We start from the raw sequence: 9,330 nt of genomic DNA on the forward strand, positions 1-9,330 counted from the left end.
GTTCTGTCTTCAGATCAGACAATTTCTTTGTAGTATCCAGGAGTTTACCTTCTAACTCCTTCTTAAACATTTCAATTTTTTTTTCTGATTATGAAACTCTCTTCTCTCCTCATCTGAGCTGCTCCTTTCATTATCAGAAGCGATGTCAAGCCATTTTTTTTTTCTTTTCAGCAAGTTCTTTAGCTATTGCTGCATATTTCTTTGCAATATTTTTCTTTTCAAGCGCAAATTCTCTTCATCTAAAGTCTTCTTCTGTTTATCAGCCTTGGGTCATTCTAAGATGATTAGCTGCTCAAAATCCGAGATTTGCTTTAAAAGCATTTTCGCGTTCAGCTCGAGAGAGCTTATCTTATTTTTCATAAGATATGCATTCAACATCAAATCTTTTCTCTTCTTCAAAAAATCTCTTCTTCTTTTTCTCAAACTCTGCTCTCTCAAAATCCAAACTCTTCTCATTCTCTTGAACTTTTTCCTTCTCTAAATTCAATAACCTCTTTAATTCACTCAGATCAGTCTCAGTCTCATTATGATTCCTTGGAGATGTTCTCTTAGCATCAAGTTCACTATGGACTTTTTGGAGTTTATCAAATAGATCTTTGTTAGATTTACACCAAGTTTTCAATTCTACTTCACACTCTTTCCTTACTGTGTCCAAAGCTTTCTCTGGTTCATTGACCTTTACTGATACATCTTCTTCAGTGTATTCTTTCAGAGCTTTATTTTCTTTTTTGCAGATCCTTAATAAATTCTTTATCTGCAAAATTTTCATCAAACATATTAATATATTTAACTTTGTAGTCCTCTACTCTCTTTTCCAACTCAGAGATTTTAATTCTCAAATTCACATTCTCCTTCTCAATCGAAACTGCCATTTTAAAAAACAGATTGATTAACTGATCTAGTGCGGTGAAATCAATGGGAAAAAAATCAAAAACAATTAAACTCAAAACGAATAACAGAAAAACACAAAAACTGATGAAAAAACAGAAAACAACAAAAAACTGTCAAAAATCAGTAAAAACGGTCAAAACTGTTGAAAACAGCTAAAAACTGTTAAAAACAGTCAAAAACAGTTAAAACTGATAAGAAACAGTTTACGCGACGCAAAACAGTTCAAGAAATCTCAATCAGTTCAAAAACTAAACAAAAACAGACAAAAAATGATTCAAAATTAAAATCCAAAATAAATAAAGAACACAAAATAATGGGCCAAAAAGAAACAAAACTGAATGAGATTAGAAAACAAACAACCCAAAAAAAATCAGACCAAAAAAAAAAGGATTTGGGCTTGGATTTTCATAAAGCCAAAAATTATCTTGATAAACAAAAGCCTGTGACCAAGAATGGGCTTGCTAAAACAGATGGCCTTCAAGCAAAATTCTTTTAAGTGTTCTAAGACGGTAATAAATCCAGACGACGAGGTGAGCGAGGAAGATGCGAGGAAACAAAGATGAACTCAGATAGGTGAAATCGAACACACAGATTTGCGATTAAAGTGAAATCGATAAGTCTGCGATGAAGGTAAAACCAAACAAGAACCCTAAATCGAACAATACAGCCTGTGATATAGGTTTCGATTGAGTAATCCGGATGAAGGCTGTCTTGTATGCGATTTAGCGAAATCCGCTCAAACCTAGTCCTGCGATTTATTGAATCCGGTCATTGCTCGTCGGTTTATTCAACCTTAGATTTCAACACAAAAATAGAACTCGGCGCAAGTATACATCTTGAACTACTGTCGTCTCGTAACAAGTAATAATGGTAAAGTACCAGATATCGTTCCCACAGAGATAGCTTATAAAGTTATTTCAAAAGTCCAGTTTATAAAAATTAATTTCAGATGGCAAAACGAGGGATTTGATTTATCTAAAAATGGGAGGTTTGATTAACAACTAAGGAAAATATCAGTCTTAAGATGAAGCACAGGGTGCAACAGTTGATTAAGACATTAAACAAATGATTCAGCAAAAAGGTGACATAGCATTCCTGTCACAATTATCTAAAATCAATAAATGATTTTATATAACTATGGCAGTATCAACTATCGGGTCAGACGGCCTCCCAAAAGCACACATCGGTCAACGTGCTATCAATACGATATCATTTATGTTAGACGTCGTGAATCCTAGCACAACACAGTGTTACCATTCTACACCGTAGGAGTATAGCGTTTGTCAGACACTAAAGCTATTTATAGCCTTCTCCTATTACCTCAGGTTTTGAAAGTCAATACATTTTTATACACAAAATTAGTTGTCAATTAATTTTAATGTAATTATGAAATGAAATATTAAGCACCTGAAATGAATAGTAGACTATAATGCTAATAAGACACCTTTGTACTTTCATATCGGGTTTGGTCTTAATTTCCCGTTACACCCCAAGCTAAGGTGTTAGCCCATCATCGCTCGGTTTCTTCTCTCGAACAATGTAAGGACTAAAAAAATAAATAACTGATATGGAAACGTAAATTGCAGAAAGTAGATTACAGAAAGTAAATTACAGAAAATAAATTACAGGAAATGGAAATACTGGAATTTAAAGTACTGGAAATTAAATGACTGAAATATAAATGACTGAAAGTAAATTACTGGAAATTAAATGACAGAAATGTAAATTGCAGTAAAGTAAAGACTGAAATGTAAAGAACTGAAATGTAAAGACTGAAATGTAAAGAACTGAAATGTAAAGACTGAAATGTAAATGACTGAAATATAAAGACTGAAATGTAAAGACTGGAATATAAAGACTGAAATATAAAGACTGAAATATAAAGGACTGAAATATAAAGACTGAAATATAAATTATTAATAACTAAATAATATTAATTAATATTAATCTAGTAATGATGAAAGAAAAGTACTTGATGGGATGAGAATTGACTAATGAAAACCTTGGATATAGAAGTTGACTTTGAAGAAAACTTGCAAATCAAGTAACAAAACTTGCAAAACAAGTTTCGTTACAAAGACCGAAAAGGTTGCTTACAAACTCGTAAAAACAGATTATTTAGTCTACGTAAATTAGTCGTGAGCCACAAAGGATGAGATCCGATGTAAAGCAACAATGATCGACTAATTCGTAACTCGTAACAAAATTAAGAAAACGCAACGTAACTTTGGAAATAAAAACAGAAATGAGATGAAGATTAAATACGAGTACTTGAATTAAAACTTGAGAGTGTAATCACAACTTCACTACAAAAATCGGTTCTTGATTTGGAAACAAAGAAACCGAAAGCTTGAAACCGAAAGCAATAATCTAGAGAATATTCAACAAAAAGATTAATTGGAAGAAAGCATCAAAAGCATAAGAAAGTGTGTAAGTTGGTGAATTGGTAAATTGGTGAGTAAACATATGCCTTAAGCCTTCTATTTATAGGCTAAGGAAGTTCACTTAGTGGGAGCCAACTAATAAGACAAAAGTCTCTTCAAAATTGGGCATTGACCGGGCCCAAGGTCATTGACCACGCATCTTCCATGGATCAGCCCACTACTTCATGGCCCAGGCAGAATTTCAGCTTTCGGACAGGTGCTATAGGACCATGCCACTCCTGGTCCTATAGGACTGCTGCAGGATCGGGCCCAAAAATCATCAAAAACCTGCATAAATAGGGAATTAACATTAGATATACTATATTACTACTAATATATGAAAAAGACATAAAAAGACTTAATTAAGACACTAATGGGCAAATAAAACTAAGGAAAATGGTTAAGAAAATGATGTAATAAGCTTAATCAATTAACACTTATCACACCCCCAAACTTGACTTGTTGTTTGTCCCCAAACAACAGAAAATGACAAATTAAAAGACTCAAAAGTTCTAATAAACTAAAAAAAATTGAGCATAAACATTCCATAGCCAAAGTATGCATATTTTTGAAAATTTTGGAATGAAAGTGTTATACTTTTGACTTGATGCTTGATATCCATAGCCCTTCATAAACCTAGCTCCCCCAAACTTAAGTCTTTCATATTGCCAAACCATAAGCTAGCCTACATTTCTTTTGCTATACTAGATTCAACAGATAGATTGGGACTTTGAATTGGGTTTTTGCATTTGGCTTTTTTCTTTTCAATGCATGTCTTTTACCTCATCTCACTTTTTTCACTCCATAGCACAATTTTACTGTTATGCATCTCATATTGAGGTATTTTGGACACTTTGGTCCTTTTCAAATATTCTGGTGTACTTTGACACTCTTTTGTATGCACAAGACATGGAACTTTGTTCCTTTGTTTGTCTTTTGGTTTTGATGCATGTGTTTCATGATCTCTATAGTGCTTGGTACTTTTAGGACCCTCCCCCAAACTTAAGGGAAACAATGTCCTCATTATAAGTGTATGAAGGCTACAAATTGGCCAAATTGAAATGAAGGCCCAATTGAATCAAGTGAAAGCTTTGGAAATGGTTGGCTAGTTCTAGAGGCTCAATTTAAGACAAAGATGGTTTAAGCTTTGGGTTATTGTGGCTATGGCATCAAGTTCAAACATTTGTACAACAAATTCATCTTTTATTCTATTTTTGGTGCATATATGGCTAAAAGAAGATATGCTACTTAAAATCAGTGCCCAAAAACCTAAAATGAAACAGAAAAGATGATCAATAAGTGTAATTGATTATCTTTAATAATAAAAGACTCATACTGAAATCAATTGGAATAAAAAAGCAAAGATCAGAAGTCACAAGTGTGACTTGGTCATCTTGTGAAACTAAAGGGACTCAAAGACTCAAAACAAGGGTTTAGACAAAACCAACAATCCAACTCTAAGTCAAATTGACCCTAGAGTCAAAATGTGGTACTTGGAATGAGATTCAAACCAAGTCAACAGTCAACCAGAGGACTGCATTTCCAAACAACATGGTAATATGCAACTAAACAATGGGATTGCCATTATTTTACCATGAGATAAACCAATTGGAACTAAACAATGGGACTACCATTGTTTTGCTTATGAAAATACCAAATGGACTCGGACAATGGGATTTCCATTGTCTTCTTTTCATGAGACAGCTTAGACTGTTTTTAGCATGGAGTAGGGAGGATAAAGGGATTGCATTAAGCATGGCTCTCTTTCAAAACAATCATACCAGCTGTGCACAAAGCAACAAAACAGCCTGTTCAGCCTTTAAGAACCAGTATAATTACAATCCAAGATAAACAGATTATGCCAAATATGCTATGGTCAAAACAGCAAAGAAAAACTATGAGAAGGATTGCATACAAGTTAAAAACAGCAAATTGAAATGAAAACAACATCACCATATAGGTGAGTCAAAGGTCTACTACTGCTAACCATGACATGTCTACCAGGATTAAAACAGCAAAAAGAAAAGAAAATTAAACAGCAAAGAAAAACAGTAAATCCAAACATGCATGGCATGAGTCCTTGTCAAAGATAAAACAGAAATTCCAAAGACTAATTAAACAAATTTTGTTCTAGCAAACATAAATGGAACAGGTAAGGACTAAAACAGCAAAGTAAAATGTAAATTGTTTCTAAAAACATCATATCATACTAAACAGTAATAACAAATTTTAAAACAGCAAATAGCAATTCACTAATGAAATCAGCAAAGGTAACTATCAACTTAGACCTAAAAACAGCAGAGTCTAAATCTAAAAACAGCAAAACAAAATTTATTGTTAAACAGCAAAATAAATATTAAACAGAATCTAAAGAGCACACACCACTCTAAAGACAGCAGAGTATACATGCACATGACCTTCTTCAATGCACAATGACAGGTGCAACTCTAGGCATTAGAAATCAGCAAACAAGAATTAACTAGACCTAAAAGTCATAAAAACATTAAACTATATATATGAAAACAGCAAATCATCAAAGGCTTTTAAAAACAGCATATCAACAAGAGTAACTACCTAACAACATGCATAACTAAACATTAAAATATTTAAAAGGGTAAGAAGGTATAACCTGTCCTACTCAGACTGAGTAGGAGAGTCTGAATGCGGTAGCAAGATGGACTTTGGTGGAGGTGGGAGCTTGACTGCATTCTTTGATTTCCCATGATTGGCAGCAGCTCTAAGCATTCTCTCCTTCTGCATTTTGTACTCAGCCCATTGTACCCTCTCCTTTTTCAAGATGTCTACCTCCTTCTTCAAGTCATCCACTTTCTTCATCAATTTGTGGTGCTTCTTTACTATTGATTTCTTCAAAGCATTGGCATGATCATCCATGGATTTTAACAATTCATCCTTTAGAGTTGCCATGGAAGAAGTGGGTGCATTTGGCTGTACTTTTGCATTTACCCTCATCAGTCTATCCAAATTCTTTTTATCAATGGATGTCTTCTCCATAGACATCACATCCTTGGGCAAGGCTAGGACTTGTGCCTTTTGCATAAGCCTATGAATCAAAGAAGGGTATAGCAACTTGCCATTTGTTCTTTCCACACATGCCTTGATGTTGGAGCATATCATCTTCCCAACATCAAATGGCCTAGCCTCTAGGATACAGTATAGGATCAAAACTCTTTCTAGGCATAGATTTGTGTCATGGCTGGTAGGGTGAATGGTGTGCCTCATGAAGTAAAACCATAAATTGGCTTCCGGCTTTAAATATTGAGTTTTTAGAAGCCTAGCCCTCCCCTTGAAACTCCAAACAGCCCCTTCCTTGGATATCCTAGCTAAGATCAAATCAAACTCCTCATTATAACACCCAGCAGTCAACCTATCTAGCTCAGAGTATGAAGGTGGTATGAGCTCTAGTAGGTCATTTATGGCATTGGGTGAGTATGAAACAGGGGTCTTTCTCACTCTTAAGTCTACCCCATCAGTGACTGCTACCTCAGTGTAAAACTCCCTAACCCAACTAAGATTGTATTGGTTAGGTGTGTCACATAGAATCTCCCAACCCAAGGAATCTATTGTGGCCTTGATGGAAGGATTGGCCAACAATAGTTGTTGTGAAAAACCCTTTTGCACCACCCCTACTTTCTCAGAAAATTGCAAGTAAGTTTTCCTTGCTAAGGGTGTGCTAAACAAGTTCTTGGGTTTCAAAAAGATACCTGGCCCTTCCTCAAATTGTTGATCTGGCCTCTTTCTTCTTCTAGATGCCCTTTCCTCAGCATCTGATCTCTCACTGTCCTCTTTCCTCCTCTTTGAACTTCTTGTTTCAACTATGCCCATTCTCTTCTTCCTTGCCACTTTCTTTCTTAAGCTAGCCCAGTATCAACCTCTTCTCTTTCTTGCTCACCATGTGGGCTGCTATGCTCAGGGCTATGATGAGCAAAATGTGCACCCTCATAGTAGTCATGAGTCCTAGAGTGTATAGGGCTAGTGGGTTGGTTTGGATGAGGTATGAATGGTTGAGTGGAATGGGGTGAGGGTGGTGGTGTTAGAGTGACAAGGGTGTTTTGTGGGTCAGAAGGGTCCTCATTATGTTCAAAGGGTGTAAGGCTGGGATTAGTGGGTGATAGACCTAAGACAAAGTCTAGTTCTTGGATGGATATAGTAGGTGGCAAAGGGATAACTGGTTCAGAGGGTGTGGATAGTGTGGTTGTGGGCTGGATTGGTGAAGGTATTGGGCTGGTGGTGACTGTTTCAACAGGGGAAGTTTTAGAAACTGTTTGGGTAGTGGTTGGATGGTCAAATATGGTGGGTTCTACAGTGGTAGATGAAACATATATAGATGTAAAATGTGGTGAGTTCATGAAATTGAACTCAATGGGTATGTCTCTAGTGAAGGTGGGAGTATGGGTGGTGGTAACAGGTAGTTGGGCAGGGGCTGGATTACACTCTGGTTCCCTCCTAATCATCCTGTCCATGGCTGCCAGAGCAGCACTAACAGAATTTTTAAGGGATGAATTTCCCTTTTTAGGTGCTTGGGCAGCCATAGAAGGCTGAGTTCGGATCATGGCTATAGCAGGGGCACAAGTTGTTGTCCTTAGCCCCAAAACTTCATTAGAGGCTGCCATGGCCTCATCTACAGTCTTTCTCAACATAAAGCCAATGCTGGCTTGAGGATAAACAGGAAAGCTAGACAATAGATCCATAGTTAAGGGTCTAGAAATTTTTAAACTTGTTTAGAGCCTCTCTGTTATGCTTGAAGGTATGCTCTGAGAGTTCATCTGAGTTGCTGCATCTGTCAATGTATTCAAAGAGGTTGAGTCCTCTTGTGTTGGTCTGCTTGTGCTACCCTGAACACCATGCATCCTTGATGGTGAATCACTATCATCTGATAAATTGATCATAATGCCCTTCTTTTGCTTCACTGGCTTGAAATTGGTCAGACCCTTTGCTTTGCTTCTGGTCATTTTAGGGACAATTTGGTATTGTGGAGGAGGTTGTGGCTTAGACTTCACAATTACAGTAGCTTGAGTTTGAGTTTGAGTGGATGGTTGAGGTCTAGTTTTTGAAAAAGGAACCTGCCTCAAGGGAATGGCATCAATGGGTTCCTCCTCACTTTCACTGGACTGACCATTGTTGATCATAGGGGGCATAGAATCAGATTCTCATTCCCTTCGTCTTGCTCTAGTTTTTATAATGGCCATATGGATGGAACAGAGGAATGGTTAATGGTTCTTGGAGCAAAGAAGAATAACGGTTGTGAACAGTGGCTTACAAAGAACCCGAGTAGTGTATGAACAGTGATTATGGGGTTTTTAAAGCCTCTAAACTTAGTGTCCAAGATTGTGGCTTCGAAAACTTCAAAACTTTCCCCGGATGATTGACAGTAATCAGGCTATGATGAAGATTAGTCAGAAATGGTACCTTGCTTAGCAATGCCAGTTCACATGAAGTCTTTTCCTTCTCGAAAATGCTTATTTGATGAGCTATGGCTGACTGTTCTTGGTATGATGGATAAGAGAGTACGATGATGGTGCTGGTGAGTTGAGAGTTTGGAGACGAAAGAACAGTCACCGGTTGTGGTCTGGTACGAATGCGCGGGATCCTTGACATGCCGTACCAACAGGCTTCGAATTTTGGGCTTCCTTCGCGTGGGTTGTTGATTTGGGGTGTACCAGGTAAATCTTCCATCCTGGGCTTTCCAGACGCGGTCTTCACTTGGGCTTCCTTCTTCGCGGCCTGTTAAGAAACAAGAAATGTCATGGCCATCAAAATGTTTTAGCCGAGCTAGGTTTATGAAGGGATTGGGCCGGCTGGCCGAAAAACAATTAAAACAAGAACCACACCTCTTAATATCTTACATATTATGAGATAAATAGATAGAATGAGAAGGAACAAAATAAAATTTTAAAGCTAAAAAAAATGAAAAAGAAAAATAAAATGAGAATAACAACTTATAGCTATATATACATATATATATATATATATATATATAGTAAAATAGATAATTATT

The sequence above is a fragment of the Cynara cardunculus genome, unplaced genomic scaffold, assembly GCF_001531365.2.
Source record: "Cynara cardunculus var. scolymus isolate 2C unplaced genomic scaffold, CcrdV1 Un_Scaffold_1051, whole genome shotgun sequence".
Taxonomy (NCBI): Eukaryota; Viridiplantae; Streptophyta; class Magnoliopsida; order Asterales; family Asteraceae; genus Cynara; species Cynara cardunculus.